The sequence below is a fragment of the Gracilinanus agilis genome, chromosome 2, assembly GCF_016433145.1.
Source record: "Gracilinanus agilis isolate LMUSP501 chromosome 2, AgileGrace, whole genome shotgun sequence".
Classification (NCBI taxonomy): domain Eukaryota; kingdom Metazoa; phylum Chordata; class Mammalia; order Didelphimorphia; family Didelphidae; genus Gracilinanus; species Gracilinanus agilis.
The window spans coordinates 598,988,335-599,010,240 of record NC_058131.1 but is presented as its reverse complement, the minus strand read 5'-3'; the positions used below and the strand labels follow the sequence as shown (position 1 = coordinate 599,010,240).

The 21,906-nt window shown below is 38.2% G+C and overlaps 1 protein-coding gene across 5 annotated transcripts in view; it reads left to right on the top strand.

Moving 5' to 3' along the window:
- Positions 1 to 21,906, top strand: part of NTRK3 (neurotrophic receptor tyrosine kinase 3) — a 445,036-nt gene that overhangs the window by 276,542 nt on the left and 146,588 nt on the right. The gene's annotated exons all lie outside the window — the stretch shown is intronic.

The window sequence follows — 21,906 nt, the reverse complement described above, 5'->3', positions numbered from 1 at the left end:
GTCAGCAGGGGAAGAAAAGGTTCAAAGCACTGTGGAGGGAGGGCCTTACCTTCTGCTGCCTTCAGTAGCCTCCTGCCCTCCTGCCTGTCCCAGGGTGTACGCAGTAGTTTTCCCTAAGGTGACCTATTTCCTGAGACAGATAAAGCTCAGAGGAGATTGAGGAGAGAGATCAGAGGCAAAGGATCTGGTCTAATGAGGAGAAGTGAAGAAATAAACAAGAGAAATCCTGGCTCTGATCTGGTCTGTGGCCTTACAAAAGATGATCTATGTCAAGCCAGAGTGCAATGTTATGAGTTCACAGGACTTGCAAAACTTGTGACTATGATAGAAAAGAATAAATGGGAAGGAAGAACCATTCAAGGAAAAAAAAAACATTCTCTAGCTTCTCCTCACATCGGGAAAGACTAGATTTTGAGTATGCTGCTGGCTGCGTTCAGTCACAAAACTAGCTATGCACATTGGTAGCCAAGAACTCCCAAAGTTCCTAGAATACCTTTGCCACTTCCCCAGTCTAGCTTAGAGGACTCAGTTCCTTTTTCATCCCTTTGCATCTTTTCATCTTGCCTTGTTGACCCCTTTCTTAGATACTTGATCTTGCCTGAAGGACTGATTTCCTAAGGGTAGTATTTGTCCCTCATGACTGCATCTCCTTTACAGACTCACTTTGTACCCAGAAGAACCAAACTCCCATAGTTTTACAGGAGAAAAGGCCGGGCATTTGACTGGAAAGCCAAAACATCTGAGGTTTCCCAAATCTTACATTACTGCTTATGGATCATAGAGTCTTGGAATTAGAAGAGAGTTTAATCCAAATGTCTTCTTTTACAGATGGGGAAACAGAGGCCCAGGGAGGTGAAGTGAGTTCCACTTCATTGCCCTGCTCCTCACACTCAGGGCTACTGATCTATCTTTCAACTATTTGATAATGAAGATATACTGGTATATGTCATATGATTTTTCTTTTTGCTTGAGCAGCCACCTAATTTCTCCTACTCCTTAGGTATATCAATTCAGGAAAAGAGGTTTATCCAGTAGTGATGATGCCTATTCATTTTGAGATGACAGTAGGATGAGTATTTGGTAACTCTTCCTTAAATCTTTTCTCTGACTGATAAAGCTTCTACTGAACTAGTTGAAGGAGACCAAGGAATGGGTCCAGCACTAGATATCTGCATCCCCAAGCTGCTTCTTTTAAGACATGTGATATCTCCTAATTCTAGGAAAGGGACTTAGAGTCTAAAACTTTATTTCAGTTAAGTGGAGGGAAACATGGGAGCAGAGTAGGAAAGAACTCATTTTAGGCATGTTCTGTGATGCAATGGAAATAATGGCATAACTTTGGCTTGAATCCTTCTCCAGAGGCCAATCTTGTTCTCAATAACTCCTGGTCCTTCTTGGGTGTGATAGAGAGAGTAGTTTCCTCATGGAGTTGTTGGTACCATGTGTTGTTCTAGGATGGATGATCATAAGGCTTCTAGGGAGGCAGCTGTCTTTGATCAGGGATTTGGGTACTATTGGGCTGGAGATGCTCACTTTAGCTAAGCCTCTGTGATCCAGTAGCAAAAATAATCTGATCATTATTTACAAAGTATTAAACGCCAGTGATGAAACATGCTTTTTATGCAATGTGCACATTTTATCCTGAGACTGGGAACTTATCGGCAAGTTGGGATGGGGGATAGGGGGGATCCTATAAGAATCATTGGCCTGAATGCTTCTTGCCAACAAGTAAACATATTATAGAGCGTTACAACTGGTAGAGAACTTCAAGTTCCAACCACTTTCATCTTACAGATGTGGAAATTGAGGCATAAAAAAGTGAAGTAATTTCTCAAAGGTCACACAGTTTGTTAGTAGTACATGTGAGATTTGAACCAAGAGCTCCTGATTGCAAATCTGGTGCTCTCTCCACTAAGTTGTAAATGTATAGAGGACCATAGGAGTAATACCATCTCTGTAACTTCTGCATTTTAGGAAAACTCCTAAAAGGAAAAAAAAGTCTTCTCTGCCTGAGACCTGTTTATTTTGAATTTTTTTTTGCTTATCAGGTGCTTCCAGAATTATTTGCATGGAGATTCATATTATAAAATTGGCATTGAGGCTCTTGCAGGGGAAAGATAGATTTTTAGCCTGAGCAGGGCTTAAAGGTGAGGGGAGGTAAATGTTATCAGAAGGGTAGAATAATATGGCTGTAGACTGTTGAATAACCTAATTTGGGGAAATTCCTGAGGGAAATGACACATTTTGTCCTGTGGAAGGATATGGGATAGTTCCCAGTTTTCCCAGAAAACACGTGTGGTATACAAAGCAACACACGGGAGCAGTGCAGCCAGACTTGGCTAATCTTCTTCCCTCTGTTAATCCACTGGATGATTCACAGGCACATTGATGGGAGCACCCCACTTCTCAGCAGAGATTTACTAGCTGAGACAGCAGCAAGAGCTCTGATTACAAAGACTTGATCAGTCTCTGAGAACAGACTCCAGGACACATCCTAGGGTGCAATGAGACACTATCATAAATAATTAAATCCAAATGTTTCTTGGCAGATAAATCAGCGAAGTACATTTTGTGATGCTACAGACCAGACTACAATCCCTCCTTTTGGAGGAGTGGTGAGGGAAGGAGGGGCGGGTTAGAGGGGAGGAATGCTCATTTTGTGGATCCCCAGGGGTCTCACAATATGATTCAACAAACATATCAATTTAATCAGCATATTATAGGCAAGACATTCTGTGAGGCACTGGGGAATACAAAGATGAATAATAATGACAACAATAATAATAATGATAATAGCTTACATCTATATAACACTTTATGCTTGAAAACATTTTCATGCACATCATCTGTTTGGGGAGGACACAGCCCCTGCCCTCAAGGAGCTATTCTTATCCTAAGCATGGTAACTCTGGAAGGAATGGAAGGAAAAAAGGCCCCTGTGCCAAGCATCATCATTTCTTGAAGCCATAGCAACTGAGTGTTGGGTGGATCTAGAATGAAAGTTCTTTCCTTTACCTATGTTTTCATTAGAAATGATCTCACACATACTGGGCACCTGACAAATGTCTGTTGAATCGATTGCAGTGAGTCCCTTACCAATATAATTTGTATGCTTGTTATTATATCTGGCTCTAACTTTTTATGCCTTTAATTTGATTTCTATTTTTTTTATTCTATATTTACTTAAAGCATACTCAGTTACTTATGAAAAAGTGTTCTTATGCTTTGGAATGGTATATGGGTAGCCATGTGTGTCCCGAAAGCATATGATTGCCAAATCAAGGCTTCCTTCCCTGGCCTTCTCCCTAAGCCCTAGTCCATGACAGCAACCAAAGAAGAAACGTATTTTATATTTAGAATTGGTCCTAGAGGTCATCTAGTCTAATTCTTATCCAAAGTATGAACCCTTTCTATGATATCATCTGAAATAGTCACTCAACTTTTGCTTGAAAGACCTTCAACAATAGGGATCTTACTTCCTTTAGAGGTGGCCCATTAATTCCAACTTGTTAAGAAATTTATCTTCATATTGAGCTAAAATCTGTTTTCTCATAAATTATAATCCTTCATTCTAATTCTTCATTTTGGAGCCAAGCCAAATATCTAATCCTTTGATCTCATATGCATTATAGGTATACAACTTAAGATTAGAGGTGTTGTGTTGATTTCTATAGGACAAAGCAGTAGATTTTTGGTCTAGAATCAGTGATGGCAAACCTTTTAGAGGGGTGGGTGATGTTCTCAGGCCCATGTGGAGAGGGGGAGGGAAGCAGCCTGGCTTTCTAGAAATGAACTCTGGTGAGCTCTGTGCTGGGCTGACAGCAGGCATGCCCATAGAGAGGGCTCTGAGTGCCCCCTCTTGCACAGGTGCCATAGGTTCACCACCATGGGCTAGATCATGTGTAGGGGAGACTAAATCCCACTTCTTTCTCTATTGTGACTATTCTGAGCTCAAGTATACCCATCTCCTTGTGAGATCTCTCTTCCTGTCATGGTTTAGCCTTTGATACTTCTCAACAATCCTCATATTCAACACTTGCCAATTCCTAGGGTAGACTCTCCTTAGTGGTTATTCCAATCATTCTCCACTCTTCTTAAGCCCTCAAATTTGATCTCTTCAAATTTTATTTTAAGCAAATATCTTGGCTTTTGTTGAGAAAATTGAGACCATCTGGTGTGAGTTCCTTAATATTTCCTTCTTTCAGCTTCAGAGTATCTCTCTACATTTTTTTCTCTCATCCTTCCCTCTCTTTTTCAAGGCTAATTCCATTGCCCTATCTCTTTCTAATAACAACAATAGCTAAAATATATAGCATTTTAAGATTTGCAAAGTTCTTTATAAATATTTTCACTTTATAGTCACAACAAACATAAGAGGTAGCTGTTATTATTATTCATTTTATAGATGAGGAAAATGAGGCAGACAGTTAAGTGATTTTCCCAAGGCTATATAACTAGTTAGTAGTCAAGGTCAGATTTGAACTTGTCTTCCTGACTTCAGGTCTAGAACTCTATCCGTTATGCCTCATAATAGTTTCTTTATAACATCTTGAACCTCTTATTCTCCATTGGTTCCTTATTCTAATTCCTTTAAGAATGCATAGGGCTTCCTATCTACTTTGCCACTTCCCCCAAGTCTCTTGATGGTCTTACCCTCTCAAAATTCTGTCTAATTTTCTTTTTCATTCACTTCCAGCTTTTTGAAATGTATAGACAATACTTGTTGCCTCTGTTTCTTTATCATTTATTTCTTCCTTGGGCTTCATCATATGGCTTATAATCGTGCTATTTGTTTACATTTGCTTTCTCAAATCACCATTGTTGATCTAACTGTCAAATTCAGTACCTTTTTCTTAGATTTTATTCTCTTTCAAATTTCTGCATTGCTTGATATTTTTGACCAACTAACTCCTTCAAATTTTCTTCTTTCTTGCCCTCTGTTAAACATACCTCCTCTGTGTTACTTCTCCTGACTGTTTTAAAAAAGTATTTCCTCTTTGTTGCCTAACTACTAACTGTGAGTTGTGTCCTAAGTCCAATTGTTAGTCTTTATTAGTATTTCTCAATTGATATTTTCTTCATCAAGGAACTAGTCTGCATTCATAGCTTAAGTCCTTCTTTTAATTAGGCTAATTTAAAATATATACAGATCACCTGTCCTGAATTCTTTCCTATAGTACAATTGTATGTTACCAACTTCTTGCTTGCTTTCCTTCCTCCTCTTCCCATTTTGGAACTCCTCTCCCTTTATCTCTCCCTTTCTAAATCATGTTTATCTTTTAAGGCTCAACTCAATTTCTCTCTACTTCACTGAAGACTTTCCTGACTACTCCAAGTTACTCCTTCCTATGAACTTCATGAAAGATATTCAATCTATCACTAATTTATTGCATAATCATATACTATTCTGTGGCATTTCTGTTTTAAATTTTTTTTAAACTCTAGTACTTCCATTTAATATTCATGGATTTTAATTTGATTCTCAAACTAGTCAATATACTTCTTATTGATAGATACCTTTGTGTATCACTTTTTCTTTATATTCCCTACTAGACTCTTAAATTCCTTGAGGGTAGGAACTATTTTTGCCTTTATTTAAGCCTCAGCACTTAACATAGTGCCTGGTACATTAAAAATACTTTCTAAATTCTTGTTGCCTCATTGGCTGACTATCTCCCAATATATTGCCCATAGCACAGAGCTATGAGTATAGAAGGTGCACAGTAAACATCAGTGAATGAATGGTGAGTGCCACTCATTTTTGGGCTATCACCTCCCTGCACATGCTCTGGAAATGCTAAAGGGAAGAGAAATAGCTAGCTACTCCCAATGGGAAAGACTACAGAAGAGGGAAATGTTAATATTCTAATGGGAAAAAAAATTAACTGACTCCATAGCCACACTATTGTAATTCCTGAATTTTCACTCTCATCATGGTTGTTCTACCCTTTCTTCCTCTTTGTTTCATACCTTCAAAATACCTCTTTTGTTGAGGTGCTGCACTCTAGAGGATCCAGATATCGTTGTTTTCTTAACTTTTTACTCACTTTCTACCCTCCTCTTGCCCCAAATCTTCTAGCCTCTGTCTATTATCAACCTTCTTAAAGCATGATGGGTAGAAGATGGAATTGTCTGCCAGTACTGGGAGGGGAAAAGGGAAGGAGTGAGGGAGACAAATTCAATCATATAACTTAGGAAACCTTATGTGGAAATTTGTTTTTACATGTAGTTGATAAAAAAATAAAAATAAAAAAATAACAAGGAGGCTGGACTGAAAAAAAAAGCATGCTGGTTAGATTGAAGATTTTGAGACTGATGATCTTTATAACAATAATTCTGTGACCAGTACCAGTATTTCCTGAAAGACCAACTTCTTTCCTCCTCCTTCTAGGCCTCTCCCTGTGATAAGGAACTCAGTCGGCCCTAGATCCTGCCTTTTCTGGAGAAGGAATAATTAATACCAGTTTCCCAGCCACAGTGGGGAAACAGGAGTCTATATGCTTAATGCCGTATTAATAGTACATTGGCATGATATAGATTTCTGTCACCCTTTATACTAACAAACATCACTTAGTATGGGGTAATGACGGATGTTTATTCCCAGCCACTTAGTTCAGCATAATGGACTCATAGATGAAATATGGAAAACCAGCTCCCTTGTCTCTGATGTTGTGGCCCCTCCCTGCAGCAGCTGCTGATACTGCAGCATTACCCACTGGGTATCTCTCTAGCAGAAGGCCCTGACTTGTGTGAATGGAGACCTGGGCAGCTGGTGCTCAGAGTTTGGGCTGGGATTTTCCCAATTTGGGCAAATTGGATCTGAGGGAGAAAAAAAGGAAGGGGAGGGGGTTAAGCAGCAAGGACATTAGTTCTTCATTGTTGTTTTGAGGATTTGGGCTTGGCCGAGCGTAAAGAGTAAGGAAAATATGACCAGTGTGTAAAATTGAGAGATTATGAAATATTTTCTCCTTTAATTTCTTTCTTTAGATAAATACATGGATGCTCTCAGGCCCCATGGATAGGTGGTTGCTTATAGTTTGTGATCTCAGGGGATCTGAAATATAGCTCCTCCTTTTTCTGTTGTGAGGCTTAAAATTTTTTCATTGAAGGTTCATTCTTTTGGGTCTAAGATAATAATAGTAGCAGTAATAACAACTTTCCTTACAAGCCATTGGTACTTTAGGTGTTTTTTTATTTTTTTTTAATGAGGTCTATCAAGCACTTAATAAGTGCCTACTACATACCACGTCTGTGGTAGACACTGAAGATAAAAGACAGCTGTGAAACATTTTCTGCACTCAAATGCAGGAGACAATTAAAATGTCACAGACAGTGTGTTTGTGTGGTGTGTGTGTGTGTGAACAAGGCATATAGAATACAGATACAACATAACTTTAGAGAGCAAGACATTCATAGTGTTTAAGGAATCAGGTTATGAAGAGCTTTAAACACCATATTGAAGACTGTATTTTTCTTTAGACGTAATAGAGAGCCACCGAAGGTTATTGAGTGGAAAAGTCACATTGTTAGGCTTATATATTAGGAAAATCGTACTGGTTGTTACATGGAAACTAGATTGTTACATCGTCTGTGGTGAGGTAATATTTAATTTGTATCCACTCTTGCCCAGTGGGCACTTCCCATGTTCTCACTGACAAGAAGTCATTGAAAGGCATAAAAAGTTTGTGGAATACTGTTACCTTTTTTTGTTGTTGTTCTCCTCTGGGTTCTCTTGGATGCACTGACTATTTTTGCAGGAAGGATATTATCCTCCAGGAGGCATGAGTGCCTTGGGAATTGTGACTTCAAGTCTTGAAGTACTCATTCTATGAAACTAAAGCTCTAAGTCAGGTTAGAGACAGCATGGTACAGGGAGCAAGGTCCAGGGTAAGAGGGTATGATGGGCATTGGAGTCTGAGGACTTGGGCTCAAATCTGCTATTCGCTGTTTACTACCAATATAACCTGGGACAAATCACTTATATTTTCTGGGCCTCGGTTTACTTATTTGTAAAATAAGAATGTTGGAATCAATGACCGTTAAAGTTCCTTCCGGCTCTAAAATTGTGAATCTGGTGACCATATTCTGAATTTCTCACCTACTAACTAGATATTGAGTTTTGAACTGGTCATGATTTTTGCTTTCCCTCAATTCCTGATGCACTTTGATAAGCTTCCTCCTGGATTTCTCTCCTACCACCAGGAAAGTATACTACAAAAATATTGTTTCCCTTTCGTCATCCTGAACATTCTGAGACCCTAGAAATTATTGATACAGTCTGCCATTAGAGAGACTAACAGTGGAGTCCTTTGAAGGACTTGGATTCAGTATGTTCTGCAGAATACGTCCTGGTCTCTTTCCCCTGCTTTAAGTCCTTGAGCCAGAATGTTCTTCCTTCCTGTAGGTTCTTATGACCTCATTTGTTTCCATGCTTCACTGACATAATCACATATTCAGAGTTAGTAACTGCATACAGTCATGCTAATTAAGTAATTAGGCATAATTATACTCACTGTAAATACATGGTAATTGGCTAAAAATGTACTTGAAGGGGAAAGCTTATGTAGGGAATCCTAAGGGGGGTACCTGTATCATTGCAGCAGACCCTCCAGTAGATGTGCTATTATTTCAGCCTGTGACAGGACCCAGGAGAGGTTGTGCTCTAAGGTTAGATGTGAGTGAGGAATATGAGGCAACGAATTGAGAGAATTCTTGATCTTAATTCCAGAGACTTAGAAGCTGAGTATATGCCTATGGTGGTCTAGTGGAAAATATATAATATTTAATTATGGGAAGTTGATTTCAAATTTCAGCCCTCTTACTTGCTAATGGTGTGACCTTGGACAAGTCTTTTAATCTCTGAATCTATTTTCTCATTTACAGAATAAAGGGGTTGGACTAGATGTTGTCAAAGACTTCTTTCAGCTCTAAGTCCTATGATCTGAGTGTGTCTTAGGCCCAGCCCTGACAAGAAGTTCATTGCCTTCTTGCCTCAGATACCCAAGATTATAAGTTTGAGTTTCTCCCTTTCTCCACTGGCTCAGAAAGGAGAGGAGTCTCAACACTGAGAGGCAGTGGATACCTCCTGATGTAAGTAGGATGCGTTACCAGGACCACTTTTATAACATCACTTCAGATGGTTCTTTTGCCTTCAGTTTTATTTGAGACATTTAATCCTTGCTTGGAATGTAAGTTTGTCAAGGGCAGGGACTTACTTTGAATTTCTAATGCTTAGTACAGTTCTGGGAATAGAGTAGGCATCAAATAAATGCTTCCTTAATTGGATTGAGTTGAATTATTTTCTTGACTCAGAAGACTTTAATCACTGAACTATAGCAGAGGCCTTAGAAATTCTGTTACCCAGAAAAGCTAGGTGGCTCAGTGGATTGAGAGCTAGGCCTAGAGATTGGAAATCCTGGGTTCAAATTTGGCATCAGACACTTCCTAGCTGTGTGAACCTGGGCAAGTCACTTAACCTCCATAACCTAGCCTTTACTGTTATTCTGCTTTGGAACCAATACACAGTATTGATTCTAAAATAAAAAGTAAGGGTTAAAAAAAAAAAAGAAATTTTGTTACTTGTTGGGGAACTATTCTTCACAGATAGAAGTTAAGAGTTTAAACATTCTTTAATGGCTGGGAGAGGAAAAAAGGGAGGGAATTAACTGGATATTTTAATTTTTAATCTAACAAACAGATAAATAAGTTTTAAAACTTTTTTAAAGAGTCTAAGCATCAAGCCATTTATAAGGAAGTAACAAAGATTCTGAGAAACATGAGATGTTCTTAGCTGCCCCTAAGGTGGGTTTGGTTGGGCATTTCTGTATCTTTTCTTCACTGCAATGTATCCAGATAGGATGCTTTTTGTAAGGCATATCCAAAGTTGAGTCTAGATATAGATCCTAATGTTAGTCAACTACCAATGAGGACAGCCAGGCTCCAGGGCTGTAGTTCTGGAGAAGGAAGAGTTAAACCCTCTATGACAGTTTCTGACTGAGGTGATAAGGTATTTGGGGAATGGATGGCCAGGATGTGAAGTGAAATCTAAGACATAAAGTCTAAGGTTCTTTTACTGTAAGGAAAGATGGCTTCCCTTGTTCTAGAAATCCAAATCTATCCAGCAGATATATTTTGTATGTTTGATGTGTACAAAGTACTGTGCTGTACTCTGAGGGAGCAGCAATGATAGAACAGGTATGATTTCTGCTCAAGAAGCTAGTGCCTCTCTCTGCCACTGTTCCCTTCCTCTGACCTAGTTTTCTCAATCTCAGTGGGCAGCATGGTGGTGGTGGTGGTGGTGTGTTTAGAAGCATAGACTTTGAGAGCTAGAAGAATGCACCTCATGCTTTTAGCAAATGAGAAAGTAGGCTCCCTAGAAGAGAAAGTTATTTTGCCTTCTAGTAGTCATCACCAAAGTTGCAACTAATACCCAGATTTTCTTACCCTGCTTTTTTATGGCCATAGAAGTATTGGAGCTCAAAGGACTTATAGAGGTCATCTATTCTAATCCCTTCTTTTTAAATCTGAAGAAATGAAAACCAGTGAGGTTAGGAGACTTGCTCAAGGTTAAGTAGCTATTTAGGGGCTTGCTTTATTCTTTCTGTTGTGCTATTCTTTTTCCAAGGTGGTGGAACAGCATATATAACTCTCAGTAGGTCCAGGAGTGGATGGTGTCGAGCCAGTGAACTGGACCTCCGTTTGTATGAAATCCAGCTTCATTAGAAAGTATATTGTTAGATTATTTCTCAGTCGATCCTGAACCCTGACACGGATCTGCTTACTATGGGGAATAAACCTGAGTTTACAAAAGAAATCATCATCTATAGATCACTGGGGACCTTATGTGAAGAAAAGTATATGTGTACAACTACCTCTTTCCCCCAGCCCTCAAGAAATGCCTTTTATTCTTATTGATCCAGGGTCTCTAAAATATTTTTAAGGTGCTGGGATAGCAATATGTTAGTTGATAAGAAATGCTCAATGTGGTTGATGAAGAAGATCACAACCAATTCCTTTTTTGGATTCATGGATCATGGGACACTCTACCTAGTTTTTATTGTCTCCTGCTTTGGCACATACTCAGTTAAAAATAGCAATGTCAGTAGACACCCAGACTCATCTGCTGTTGGACCAAGCTATACTTAGAATCCTAGAAGACTTAGAGCTGAAAGGCACCGAGGAGGTCATTTAGTTCACGTTTTACACAAGGAAGCATTATTTAATCCAAGTTTTATCATCCCCTTTTTATGAGATTGAGTCCCACAGATGTTAAACTTGTTAGATGTTACAAAACTATTCAGTGACACATGCTGATCTCCTTGCATGTCTTTGTACACTTGTATGATTAATAACCAACATATCCATTGCTTACATATCTATATGCGTACTTAAGTTCATGCTTGTTTTCTATTATACACTAAACATGACTCATTCACAGTCATCTGTATAGATTTATAGATAGATTTGTATAGATCTATACTCTAAACATTTTCCTCCCTCCCTTCTTTCTCCTTCCTTCCTTCCTTCCTTTCTTCCTTCCTTCCTTCCTCCTTCCTTCCTTCCTTCTTCCTTCCTTCCTTCCTTCCTTCCTTCCTTCCTTCTTTTCCTCCCCCTTCTCCCTTTCTTTTTTCTCAAATATGTGCCTAGTCTTTACTTTGAAAGCTAACTAGTCTACCTCAAGTGGAGTTATACTTACTGACCTACTAGGCAACATGATATAATGGCAAAGACCTTTAAATTATAGTCATACAATATCATAAAATTCTTGGAATTGGGTGAGACCATATCAGTCATTTCATTCAATTCTGTCATGTTATGGGTGAAGAAACTGAGGTCCCAAAAGGCAAGAAGTCAAAGGATTTAAATCCTTTGTTTTCCTTCTTATTATTGTATGCCTCTGGTTAAATCTCATATTCTTTGAGTTTGTTTTCTCATCATTAAAATGGATATGATACCATTTGCTGTAACTAATACATAGACTAGTAGGAAGATTGTAATAAATTGTCCATTTGAAACTTTGTAAAATACTATATGAATATAAAGTGTTACAATTGTTAGATAGTTTTGGAAAGAGCCATTTGTCCTCTCTTTCAGAATCAGTAACTATTTAAGTTAAATCAAACAACATGCATTTATGAAGCACTGTCTGAGGCATAGGAGATATAAATACAAATTAATTTCTAATCACAAGGAGATTATATTCTAATGAAAACTGATTCCCTTCTGAGAATGACAAGCTGACTTCTTTTTGGCTAATAGCTGATAAATTGTGCTAATTTGTAAGGCTGTACTTTTCCATTTTTATTGCTATCTTTTGTTGTATTTTTATATCACATTAATTTCTGAAAATTCTCTCCTCTCTCCTTCTCATTCTAATCCAGAGAGCCATCTTATGCCAAAGAATAAAAAAGAAAGGAAGAAAAAACTCACCAATGCATTAACAATATCTGACAGTATATATAGAATTCTATATCCATAGTACCCCCAACTTAGCAAACAAGGGAGGAATATGTAAGACCATTTTTAAGATTTTCAAGAGGCAGTTTCAAAAAGTAAGTATAACATAAGTATAGAAGGAAGATGACCTCATTTCAAGTCTTGCCCTTGTACAATCTGGATGTGAAACCAAAGGCAAATCACTTAACTCCTTAGTGTCTCACGCGAAGGTAAAAATTATAAATTTCAAATGAGTAGTTGATCAGTTTTATTGATCATATAGGAGTTTCTATAACAAAAGTTCAACAAGTGAAATCATGGAGAGAAAACACCACCACCACAAAAATGAAACTCATTGTCATGACTATCTTTATTCTCATACCCTTTGGTGGTTCAGCAAATATCCTTGGTAAACTGAGTGAATTCCTATTTTCAAGCCTTTGGATAGAACTAGTTTTTCTTCCTGTGGATTACTCACATTCTATGTGTTGTCATTGGCTATTGACTATTTCTATTTGTTCTACCATGGTTCCCAAAGCCTTCAGTTGTCTCCCATTCCCACAAAATACCCTCTCTTTTTTGAGCAGTAAAGGTTAGTTTATAGACTTTTTCCTTTTCAAATAGTTCTATCCTGAATTCAATCCATAAAGAATCTTAGAATTCAACAGCAACCTCCAGTGTTTTTCAGAAACATTTAATATTTGCTTGTCTGTGAATTAGAGAAGGCATCAGCTGCTCGAGGGCCCCTAGTGAGTGGCTCTAGGGTAGCCTCTATCTTCAAGGAGTAATACTTCAGAGACTCATTAGGTAGACCTCACAAAGAGGATATTGACAGAAGACTGTAAGTCAGTTGCTCATATTGAAATGGTTATTTAGATGCTACGAAGACTCACCTTGGAGAGAACAGGCAAAAGTCTAGAGGAATTCTTCAGAATCTTCCTGAGCCTGCCATAGCTGAGATTCTATTAGTAGCAGCAGGGATAGATTAGGAATGACAAAAGAGACCTAGGGCACAGTACTAGCAATTGCTAAATTTGGAGTCATGCGATAATAGGATTCTAGATATAGAGATGGTATGGAATTTAGAAGTCGTTTTGTTCAAACTTCTCATATTACAGATGAGAAAATTCACCCTGGCCTTATCTCTTATGAATATTCCCTTGTCTGACACTCTCACTAGTATTCCAGGTTCCATTAAACCATACTGTTTTATAGGAACTCAATGAGCCTGATTTTGAATCTAACCTTCTCTACCACTTACTAACTATGTGACTTTGGACAACTCACTTCTTTTTTTTAAGTCTCAGTTTCTTTATTTAAAAAATGTCAAACTCAACTAGAAAGAGGAGCCACTAAACCAGTCATAAGGATTCCTACAGCCACATAATGACTTAGTTTTAAAACACAATATTTATGGATTTTTGTTTGTTCATTTTGGTTTGGTTTGGGTATTTTTATTTATTTATTTAATATTGCCCGATTACATTTTAATCCGGTTTGGCCCATCCTCAGGAGTGTTATGGGCCAAATGCAGCCTGCAGATGCATCCATGGTTGATGCCCCTGGGCTTGACTACCTCTTTAGTACCTCTCTTCTTTAAGTTTATGATCTTTATTTTTAAATGTATAAAGACCAGACCCATAGGTGAAGGGACAATTAACAAGGGATGATCCAGCAGCAAGTGATTGGAAGAGGTGTAAGCAAAATGTATGGTTCTGATAAGACAGGAATAGCAGGGCCTTGGGGAAATATAGCAATAGGTAACAACAGGTGGAAGTCTTTACAGATAGACAAGGTGAATGATATTAAGACTGTCTGACGTGAGATACTACAGCTTTAGAATTGGGGTCTGGTGTTTGAGGGCAGATTGTCAGCCTTCCTCCAGGGTAGCTGACATATAATGGTAATTAGAAATATTGTTGGATCTTCAGGAAAGCTACCTATCAGAGCAAGAGTGGGTATGATCCAAAAAAGAAGGAAAAGGCCAGGAGAGATTGGCAACCAATATTTCTCAGGTGTGCCAAATCTGAGGGTTGGGAACCTGAACCAGGGGTTTAAATTTTTGTGAAATGACTGCAATCTGCTTTATGGAAAATCCCTATCTCACCTCAACTTTTATCAAGGGGGTGAGAGTTTGCCATTCTTGCCTTGCTTGAATATGCAGGACCATGATATATCATAACCCTCTTTGAGTGTCTGAAACTATGAGAGAGATACAAGATACTACTATCTATAACAATTGAAGAGCAAGACAGAATCCAATAGTGCCAGATAAACTGGTATACTAATACGAGAGCAAGACAGGAGCACAAACATGAGGGATAATACAGGGACACAATTGCTGAAAATGGATAAAAGGTGGATGCTTGACCAAGCTAAGAGTCTCACTATAAGAAGTAAACTGTGAAGTCAGAGTGCAACCCAGGCTGAATTGATGCTGTCCTACTGAAATGCTGACTTCCTCATTTAGTCATCTTTAAATTTCCTTATTTATTAAATTCCAAAATTATTTATTAAATTCCAAATTTAAATTTCTTTAAACAGGAAATCATCCCAGATCATAGGGAAGTACTGAACCCACAGGTGAGATTGAATCCCTACTTTCAAAGGTGACAAGGATAAAGGATAGGGGACCCAACAGATATGTAATAAGGCAAAGTCTTTTCTGTTGGCTGAATAGTTGAATTTGTCACTAAGATCACGGCAGTGTTCCTCAACCAGACACTGCATTAGCCTCCATCCCGAGTCCTAGAATTGCTGGTGATGCAGCAACTCATCCCTTTGGATTTTGCTGAGTCGGAGAGCTCTGGTGCCAGTGGTAATGAAGAAGTGTTGGGACTAAACTCCTAATGGCTCATTGATTGGTTGAATTATGCTCAGTGTAATACTGAAAATAGATTTTAAATATGTGTTTGGGGATTTGTGGGGATTTGTTACTTAGGGCCTTTAACTCTTTCACAGCTGGTCTGACAAACACATTAAAGAGCTTCTCATCCTTCCCAGAATGGCAGTTTGGTGGGGTCAGAGCCAGGGCATTTTCTGCAAGGGGAAACTTGTCAAGCAGAGGAGAGAGGTCTTCTGGGAGAATGCATTGCCCAAATTGGCTTCTGTGAGACCCTGTCTATTCTTTATATGGGCTAGAACCAGAAATAGAATGATTTCCTTTTATAGCAGGCTTTTTCCTAAGGCCCGAGAGAGCAAATGACACTCGACTTAGGTCCTCAAGTTTTCTTTGGAATTGAGCTGCCATTTGGGGTGGAAAACCTAGAGCCTCAATTGATCTTAAAGTTTTCGGTCAATTTTCATTGTCAGTATTTTAGTCAGTCAGTGCCTATTAATTCAGCCTTCCCAAATTCCAGACCTGGGGGAGAACTATTTGGAGGTCACTTATTACCCAGATTTCAGCCAGGTTTTCAATATTATTCATCATCATAAGACCATGATCTCATCATTTCCCATGAGTTCAACTATGACTTTTATGCAGATGATCCCTGATCAATGGTTTTAGACTCATCACTCCTGAATTTTACCCCTGCATTCAGGAGCAGTCTATTATTTATCTCCAACTGAATGCCCTTAGGAATCTCAAATTTTACATGTGCAAAACAGAAGTCACTATATAGGTTGTCCTGTATAGCAGTGGTGTCAAACTCAAATAGAAACAGGGGCCACTAAACCCTACATAAGGATCCCTGTGGGTCACATATTGACTTAGTTTTAAAATGTATACTTTATTGTATTTTTATTTATTTTGTTAAATATTTCCTAATTACATTTTAATCGGATTCAGTTCATCCTTGGAGTATGATAGGTTGCATGTGGCCTGTGGGCTATGTATTTGATATCTCTCTGGTACAGTATTATAGTATAATACACACCATGCCATTAAATATGCTTTGTGGTATACTTAATGCTATGCAGGATTCAGTATATATTAAAGAAGCTTTAATAAATTAAAATTGTACCAAAACTTTTGGGAAGGTTAGTATTTTTCTAAAACCTTTCCCCTTTTTCTAACTTCATTATTTCATTTGAGGGCACAGTCATCTTTCCAGCCACTCATATGTACAGACTCAGAAACATTCTCAATTCTTCCTGTTGAGATCTATTAATCATCTTTGATAAGGGCAGCTTAGTTGATAAGAAAATAACAGGACATGGGAGATGATCTTAACTGTTAACTCATAGCTGCTTCTCCGAACTGCCACTGAGTCACAAGTTTATTATACATGAAAATTCAAACTCCCTTTCACCCACAAGCACAGAGATAGGTTTACAACTCTGTAGGCATTGCAATAGTTTAGACAACACACAGAAATCTCAGAAACTTCAAGGTGAAGATAAGAACCAGACTGGACCTTCAGCTGCCTGATTATCAACAAGCTAAGTCTGAGAATACTTTGCTTAGGGGCAAATGCCCCTGCTAAACTAAGGTTTCAGCCTTGGCTGCATTTCTGACCAAAGAGGAGAATGTTAACCTCTTGACTTCTGGTTTGCTAAGAGCTTAAAGCTTTCTAATAGGGAACGGTATGGATCAGAAAAGGAGTCAAAAGAGGAGTCTCAGATTTTTATCTATTTGAGATTGTTTCTCTTATTTGCTTCCCACATCTTCCCTCTCTAGCATATAAAATCAGTTGACAAGTTTTGATAATTCTGGCCCCACAAGATATACCCACCCCTACCTGGATTTTGGCATTAATCTACTAATTGGTGTCCATGTCTCAACTCTCTCCTTTCAAATTTTTCCTCCATGCAGGTGCCTAATTGATATTTCAAAATTACAAGTACAATCATGCCGCTCCTCAGTCCAAGAAGTGCTAGTAAATGCAGGACTAAAACATGAACACCTTTGATTGGCTTCCAAAGGCATTTTCAATCTGGTCCCATATGTATCTTTCTCGTTGTTGTCTTTGAATAATTAGTGTCCTGCACTAGTAATGAAATTGATAGATTTTTGTTGACTGAATGACTTACTCTACCTTCTAGTCACTTCTGAGTCTTTCTTTGCACAGGTGATCTCCCATGCCTGGGATGTATTTCTTCCTCACTTCACTCTTTGAGGTCCTAGCTTGCTTCGAATATCATATTCAGTCACCTCATTTGCTACTGCCCTTGCCTGCAAAATTACTTTGTTTAGTATATATTCGATATTTGACTTTCTGTGTATGAGCTTGAAAGGTGTCATTGCATGGCAGATGGAGAAGAGTTAGTTCACTCTCTGCTTCTAAAATATAAGGGCTATGTATGTGACCCTGGGCAAGTCACAACCTCTTACTGCTCTAACAACAACACTTGAAGACTGTATTTGCAGAAAAGGTACTGATCTGCACTGGTAAAGGGAGTTTCCTCATCTGGAAATTCTCAGTACTAATGAAAATATAGACTCAGTTGATATTTCTAAATAGAACCTCTGACAAAAGAATATACATTTTTTTAAACCCTTGTACTTTGGTGTATTGTCTCATAGGTGGAAGAGTGGTAAGGGTGGGTAATGGGGGTCAAGTGACTTGCCCAGGGTCACACAGCTGGGAAGTGGCTGAGGCCGGATTTGAACCCAGGACCTCCTGTCTCTAGGCCTGACTCTCACTCCACTGAGCTACCCAGCTGCCCCAAGAATATACATTTTTTTGAGGGGAGAGCTGTTAAATTTTTGTCTTTATATTCCCCAGTACTTGGCATAGTTACATAGTAGGAATTTGCTAACTGCTTATTGAATGAGGGAATGAACCGAGGAGTAGAACTGTGGTAATTTGGAGAAGATAGGAATGAAGAACTAATTCAGAATCTTGTCTCAGAAAGTAGACATCAACCAATGCTTCAGAATCATTCCCAAACCATGCTGCACTGGCCTTGTCTGGAACCTAAAATACCTTCCATTTTGGGCATGGAGCCCTTCGGAATCAAATGATGAATGTAGTAGTAAGTGAGCCTCCAAGAGGTATAATGGAAAGTTACAGTGAAACTGTATCTCCAAAGGAAAATTCATTAACCTCCTCCTGTCTTAGCCTCCAGTGCCTTGATTCACCCTTATCTGGAAGACCAAATCCCTGCTTCCCTAGGGAATTACACTCAACAAGATCTTCAGTAAAGCAAGGGCATAAAAAACAAAACCTGGAAGAAAAAAATTACATTCTGCTCTAATAAAGAAATTACTGACGTTCTACATTATGAATTGGATTAATTTTTAATGGCTGCGAATGGAGTTGATTTATAATGCATCCTTCCTGGCTGCAGCACATGTCCCCAGCTAATAAATAAATGACAGATCCCTTGTATTAAAAGTATCAGTCATTTTACATTGTTGGAATGTAAATGATGTGAGTTATTGAGCAAAGGGCCCTGGGGATAGACCATGCTCTGTGGTGAGCCATCAGAACAAGGGGCAGACAATGGAATTTAGCCTTGTTCTGAAGTTGGACTAAGATGAGGCTTTTTCCTTCAGTTTTAGCAAGGTGACTCACAGCACGTTTTCAGGTGGGAGGAGGGGAGAGGTGGTACTTTGGAAAGGGGCCGACCTTTATTCCTCTGTTCTCAGAATAAGACTCTGATCTTAATGATAATGATGGGGAAATACCTTCTCTGGATTCCCAAGCTTCATGGGAGAGGTGTTCCAAAACCTGGACCTTGTAGGATGAGTAGGATTTAGATAGACAGGAAAGGGTGACAAACAGAAGCAAGTAAGTAGGAGGAAATGTATGGGGGAGAGAAGAAATTGGCCTTTTTAGGTTTTGGGGGGGATGGTGGAAAATTTAGACAGGCACAATGGAGCCTAATTGCGGAGGGACCTTGAACAGAGTTTCAATTTTATATGTGGACAATAGGGATCTCTTGTAGATTTTTGAAGGAAGGAGTGATATGATGGAAGAGATGCTTTTAAAGATTATTCTGTCATAAACATAAAAAGATAAATTGCTCAGTGCCTAATAAGTGTTCAATAAATACTTGCTGATTGATTGAACTGGGTAAAATCTGGTGTCAGGGAGAAGAGATAGGAAGCTTTTACAATAATCATGATATGAGATGAGGAGGACATGGACGGGAAAGGTGACAATGAGAACAAAAACATCTTGTAGGAAGAACTGACATACTCAGTGGTTGTTATATATAAGAAATAAAGAAGGATGAGACAAAGATGGCTCCCAAGGTTGCAAAATGGGGTGACTGAGATAACACAGCCGTGAAAAATAAATCAGGAAGTTGGGAGAAGTCACTTTGGTAGGGGAGATGCCACTTGCATCTTTGATATAACATGTCTGAGGTCATAGTGGGACAAAAGAAAAGAAAATGTTCAGAAGACAGATGGATGTACAAAACTAGAGGAGACTGAGTGAAAGATTAAGATTGGCATTACAGACATTCGAAGTTATTAGAATCAACAATGAAACATTTCTGGAAATTTTGAAGCTGAGAGGAGACTAAACTTCCCCACTTTCCCTAGGAAAACAGGGAATTTGGGAGAAAATTGAAATATAGTATTATTTTTGGGGTCTTTTTTTTACAAATCTAAAGTCATCTTTTTTAGCTCAGCAAATTAAGTATATTTTATGCGTAACTTCATTTGCTCATTAAATTATGTTGGCATATTAAATTTAAAGCTACAGATTATTTAGACGGTGATTGCAAATTTACTAATTGAGTTTACATTTAAATGTCTTAAATTTTTTTTTTGTTATAAATGTAGCTAGACACTGCCAAACTTTAAAGGATCTGGCATCTTTTAGTTTTTACTGGTTTCTGAGAATCAAGACAGAACCTGACAATAGAAGAAAATATCAATATTGTGTTAAAGCAAAGAAAATGATTATGCTTCCTGGATTTGGCATCCACCACAGTGTCCTACAAAACTAGAAAAGGGACTGAATATGATAAAAAAGGGAAAAAATAAACTCATTGAATACATTTGCCACATGAAATTTTGCCTAATCAGTCTCATTTTCTGAGCTGTCACTATCAGCAGTTTCTGCTGCTTCTGATGCTGTGCCTTTTATTATCTTCAGTCTTTAAAAAAATGAAGTTTTACCCAAACAAAAACAACTTTCTCAAGTTTATTTCTTCCTTCCTTCCTTCCTTCTTTTCATTCTTTCTTTCCTTCCTTCCTTCCTTCTNTAAGGATAACTGGTTTCTCTAGACTAGAATGTTCTTCCTTTTCATTCATCTGTATAAATGAACTATATTAACAATATAACTAACTATCATAGTATAGTCTAAAGCAATTTCTCTAGCGTGCCTTTCTTGGCCTCTCAGATCTCATCAGATATAGACACTGCTTCACAACAGAAGGTCAGTCCTGGGTCCAAGGCTGCTATCTTTTGTAAGTAGAATTTATCTCTGCTGTTAGTCTCTCTTTTCATCAGAGCTAGCTTTAAGGTCTAGTAATTATACCACTTTAATCTGTATCATGTGATTTAACTTTTAATAATTCACTTGTATTAAAAAACTTATTGCGTGTGTTTTTCTTCCCTAGTAACTTTGAGTACCAGAATTCTTTCTTTCTTTCCTTCTTTCCTTCTTTCCTTCTTTCCCTCTTTCCTTCTTTCCTTCCTTTCTCTCATCAATATATTTAGACAATGACCCATTTCCTGACTCTGCCTCCCCACCACTCTCTTATATGTAAGAAGAGAAGGGTGGGGCAAAGGAAGAAGGGTTAGCAGCTTTGTCATAAAGCTGCAAAGACCTTACTAGCGTATTTCAGGAAGATGTGCTTGGTAGAATCCCAAGCATTCCTAGAACAAATATTCCAAGACACTAGGTTTTCTGAGGTAGTGAAAGTACTCTTCCAACATGGAGTCCTAAACATGTTGCCTGTATTCTAACTTTCTCCAGTCAGATAATCATGTCCATTTTTTACATTTTAACATTTGTATCCATGAAATTTGTAGTACCACAACAAAAGAAAATAAAAATTCTTCTTGTTTCCTAACTGTCTTTGTTCTCTATGTGTAAGCCAGCATATGCTTAGATTTTCAGGGCTTGTTAGTGGAAAGTAGTTGAAAAGAGTAGCCTGACCTATTCAGGCACAATGAAGGGCAAAAGAATTAGCTTTAGGAGAAAGAGAAAATGTTACATGGTGGAAAAAACACTAGATTTTTAATCAGTCAATGTGCATCCAAATTTCTAGGCTTTAAAAAGTAAATTATTGCTCTCTATTTTTGTATTACCTTTGTTTCACAGTATATCCCTCTGATTCAGCACTTGACAGGATATCTGGTACATAGTAGTCATTTAATAAATGTTTATTGTTTGATTGATTGACTCTTACTTCCAGAGAGCCATGCTCTATGACAAAGTCTAAAAAAGAGTGAGGGAAACAGTTTAGAAAACTAACCGAAAATATCAGCCAATTGCATTACATTGTCCTACCCATAATCCCTTTCCTTTTCAAAGAAGTATTCTCTTTTACTTGTCTCTTCCATTTATATTGTGGTATCATTTTACACATATGCACACACACACAGAGTTTCCTGGTTCTAC